The sequence below is a fragment of the Delphinus delphis genome, chromosome X, assembly GCF_949987515.2.
Source record: "Delphinus delphis chromosome X, mDelDel1.2, whole genome shotgun sequence".
Classification (NCBI taxonomy): domain Eukaryota; kingdom Metazoa; phylum Chordata; class Mammalia; order Artiodactyla; family Delphinidae; genus Delphinus; species Delphinus delphis.
Window position 1 is genome coordinate 16042630 of NC_082704.1, and position 4946 is coordinate 16047575.

Here is a 4946-nt window from a genome sequence, read left to right on the forward strand (position 1 = left end):
TGAAGACTATTTCCTAATAAAAGCTAACAGATTTCCTGGCCAATAGATCTGTAATACAAGAAGTATTAAAGTTCTTCAGCCTAAAGGAAAGTATAACAGATAGAAATTTGGATTTAAACAAAAGAATGAAGAGTTCCAGAATGGTAAATACATAGGCAAATTTTTTTCCTGATTTTTAGTTTATTTAAAAGATAATTTACTTTAAAGAGAAAATGATAACAATATATTGTATGGTTTATGAATATGTAAATTAAATCTTTGTCAACAATAGTGCAAAGGGTGAGAGGGGAAATGGAAGTATATTGGAAGTCAATTCTGAGGTTCTTACATTATATGTGAATTGATACAGCATGTTTTTGAAAAGAGGATCTAATAAGTAAAAGATGCATATGGTAAATCTTAGAGCAACCCCCTAACGTGAAAACAAAGAGGTATATTCAGCAAGCCCATAATGGAACTTATGAAAAGAATCCTACGAAAAAATTAATACAGGTCAGGGCTGGGAAGTCATCACTCTTGTAGAGTTATGGTGGATCCTTCCATCCAATGGCTCTTTGCAGTCCCCTCTGATGTCTTTCAGAGGCTTCAGCACGGATTAGTCTTAAGAACTCTCTTCTTGCTGATATTGAATCCTTGATAGCAAGTCTTTATCATTACACTAAAATCTCTCTCCTCATTAGGAATGAGGAGAAGAAATAAAAATCCAAAGAACTCCTGTATTTATTTTTCCAGCCTAGACCTTTTCTCTAATTCTTAGATTGCGTATACAGTGGCCTACCTAATATCTCTACCTGTTCCTCAAACTTAATATGTCCCAAACCCAACTCTTCATTTTAACAGTTTTGAGATATAATTCACAAAACATAAAATTCACCCATTTAAAGTGTATAATTCAATGTTTTTTAGTATATTCACAGGGTTTTCCAACCATTGCCACAGTCAATCTTAGAACATTTTCATCACCTCAAAAAGAAACCCTGCACACTTTAGCTATAACCCCTGCCCCCATACTCCCTGGCCCTAAGCAATCACTTATCTATTTGCTGTCTCCAAAGATTTCTCTATTCTGGACATTTCATGTAAATGGAATCATGTAATATGTGACCTTTTGTGTCTGGTTTCTTTCACTTAGCAACACGTTTTCAGTGTTCATCTGTGAAGCAGCTATCAGTACTTCATTCCTTTTTATAGCTGTAAAATATTCCATTGTATGGATATACCACATTGGTTTATCCAGTCATCAGTTGATGGACATTTCAGTTGTCGTCAACTCTTGGCTATTATTAATAATGCTTATATGAAGAATAGTTAGAATAAAATCCAAACTTCTTATCCTGGCCTGCAGGGCCCTATCCCAGTTACTGCTTAATTCTCTTACCTCTTCTATAACCACCACTGCTCATTGCCCTTTAATCACATTGACTTTCTTTTTGTTCCTCAAACATGCCAATGCATGTTCCTACCTCAGGACCTTTACACTTGTTGTTTACTCTGCCAGGACTGCTCTTCCCTGGATCACCCAATAGCTGGCTCCTTTTGATAATTCAGAAATCTGCTCAAATGTTTCCTCACCAGAAAGATCTTCACTAACCACCCTAGTTACAACATCCCCTCGCTCCGGCACTCTCCATTTAAGTAGCAGGGCTTATTCTCTGCATATCAATTATTATGATTACTATTATTGGTTGATTCATGTTCTTTTCATCTGTCTTTACCACTAGACTGTAAATTCCATAAGAGTAGTTACTTTATGTGTCTTATTTCTTGTTACATCCCCAGTGACTCGAACAGTACCTGCTCATAATAAGTCCTCAGTAAATAATTGCTAAATGAAGATTTCCAGTGGGCATTAGATATATACTTCAGGAGAATGGTCAGAGGGGCAGAAAAAAGTTCAGGAGTATCTCAATGTTCGCTGTAGCACTATTCACAGTAGCCAAGACATGGAAACAACATTGGAACACACTCATTGACAGATGAATGGATAAAGAAGATGTGGTATATATATACAATGGAATACTACACAGCGTATATATATACAATGGAATACTACTCAGCCATAAAAAAGAATGAAATAATGCCATCTGCAGCAAAATGGGTGGACCTACAGATTATGATAATAAGGGAAGTAAGCCAGACAAAGACAAATATCACATAATATCGCTTATATGTGGACTCTAAAAATAAATGATACAAATGAACTTATATATAGGACAGAAATAGGCCCACAGACATAGAAGGCAAACTTATGGTTACCAAAGGGGAAAGGCAGGGGAGTCATAAATTAGGAGTTTTGGATTAACATATACGCACTACTATGTATAGAACATATAACCAACAAGGACCTACTGTATAACACAGGGAACTCTACTCAATATTTTGTAATAACCTATAGGGGAAGGGAACCTGAAAAAGAATATATACGTGTGTGTGTATGTGTGAGAGTGTGTGTATGTATCAATATATATAACAAAGTCACTTTGCTGTACTCCTGAAGCTAACACAACCAACTCTACTTCAATTTAAAAAAAAAAGAGAAAAACAAAGAAGACCAAAAATCATACAGGAGTATCAACAGAAAAGTGATACCATATTTCCTTTTTTTTTTTTTTTGGCGGGGGTCTAATGTAGCTGGTGAATATATATATATTTTTTAGTTTTTATTTTACTTTATTTTTTTAACATCTTTTTTGGAGTAAAATTGCTTTACAATGTTGTGTTAGTTTCTGCTGTATAAAAAAATGAATCACCTATATTTAAATACATATCACCATATCCCCTCCCTGTTGCATCTCCCTCCCACCATCCCTATCACACCCCTCTAGGTGGTCACAAAGCCCCGAGCTGATCACCCTGTGCTATGCAGCTGCTTCCCACTAGCTATCTATTTTATATTTGGTAGTGTATGTATGTCCATGCCACTCTCTCACTTCGTCCCAGCTTACACTTCCCCCTCCCCCATGTCCTCAAGCCCATTCTCTACCTCTGAGTCTTTATTCCTGTCCTGACCCTAGGTTCATCAGAAACTTCTTTCTCATTTTTAGATTCCATTTATATGTGTTAGCATACAGTGTTTGTTTTTCTCTTTCTGACTTATTTCACTTTGTACGACAGACTCAAGGTCCATCCACCTCACTACAAAAAACTCAATTTCGTTTTTTTTATGGCTGAGTAATATTCCATTGTATATATGTGCCACATCTTCGTTACCCACTCATCTGTTGATGGACATTTAGGTTGCTTCCATGTCCTGGCTATTGTAAATAGAGCTGCAATGAACATTGTGGTACATGACTCTTTCTGAATTATGGTTTTCTCAGGGTATATGCCCAGTAGTGGGATTGCTGAGTCATATGGCAGTTCTATTTTTAGTATTTTAAGGAACCTCCACACTGTGCCTCATAGTGGCTGTATCAATTTATATTCTCACCAACAGTGCAGGAGGGTTCCCTTTTCTCCCCACCCTCTCCAGCATTTATTGTTTGTAGATTTTTTTAACATCTTTATTGGAGTATAATTGCTTTACAACGGTGTGTTAGTTTCTGCTTTATAACAAAGTGAATCAGCTATACATATACATATGTTCCCATATCTCTTCCCTCTTACGTCTCCCTCCCTCCCACCTTCCCTATCCCACCCCTCTAGGTGGTCACAAACCACCTAGCTGATCTCCCTTTGTTATGTGGCTGCTTCCCACTAGCTATCTATTTTACGTCTGGTAGTGTAAATATGTCCATGCCACTCACTCACTTTGCACAGCTTACACTTCCCCCTCCCCATATCCTCAAGTCCATGCTCTAGTAGGTCTGTGCCTTTATTCCCATCTTACCCTTAGGTTCTTCATCACCTTTTTTTTTCTTAGATTCCATATATATGTGTTAGCATACGGTATTTGTTTTTCTCTTTCTGACTTACTTCACTGTGTATGAAAGACTCTAAGTCCATCCACCTCACTACAAATAACTCAATTTTGTTTCGTTTTATGGCTGAGTAATATTCCATTGTATATATGTGCCACATCTTCTTTATCCATTCATCTGTTGATGGACACTTAGGTTGCTTCCATGTCCTGGCTATTGTAAACAGAGCTGCAATGAACATTTTGGTACATGACTCTGTTTGAATTATGGTTTTTTCTGGGTATATGCCCAGTAGTGGGATTGCTGGTTCTTATGGTAGTTCTGTTTGTAGTTTTTTAAGGAACCTCCATACTGTTCTCCATAGTGGCTGTAACAATTCACATTCCCACCAACAGTGCAAGAGGGTTCCCTTTTCTCCACACCCTCTCCAGCATTTATTGTTTCTAGATTTTTTGATGATGGCCATTCTGATCGGTGTGAGATGATATCTCATTGTAGTTTTGATTTGCATTTCTTTAATGATTAATGATGTTGAGCATTCTTTCATGTGTTTGTTGGCAATCTGTATGTCTTCTTTGGAGGAATGTCTATCTAGGTCTTCTGCCCATTTTTGGATTGGGTTGTTTGTTTCTTTGTTATTGAGCTGAATGTGCTGCTTATAAATTTTGGAGATTAATCCTTTGTCAGTTGCTTCATCTGCAAATATTTTCTCCCATTCTGAGGGTTGTCTTTTGGTCTTATTTATGGTTTCCTTTGCTGTGAAAAAGCTTTGAAGTTTCATTAGGTCCCATTTGTTTATTTTTGTTTTTATTTCCATTTCTATAGGAGGTGGGTCAAAAAGGATCTTGCTGTCATTTATGTCATAGAGTGTTCTGCCTATGTTTTCCTCTAAGAGTTTTATAGTGTCTGGCCTTACATTTAGGTCTTTAATCCATTTTGAGTTTATTTTGGTGAATGGGGTCAGGAAGTGTTCTAATCTCATTCTTTTACATGTGGCTGTCCAGTTTGCGCAGCACCACTTATTGAAGAGGCTGTCTTTTCTCCATTGTATATTCTTGACTCTTTTATCAAAGATAAGGTGACCAT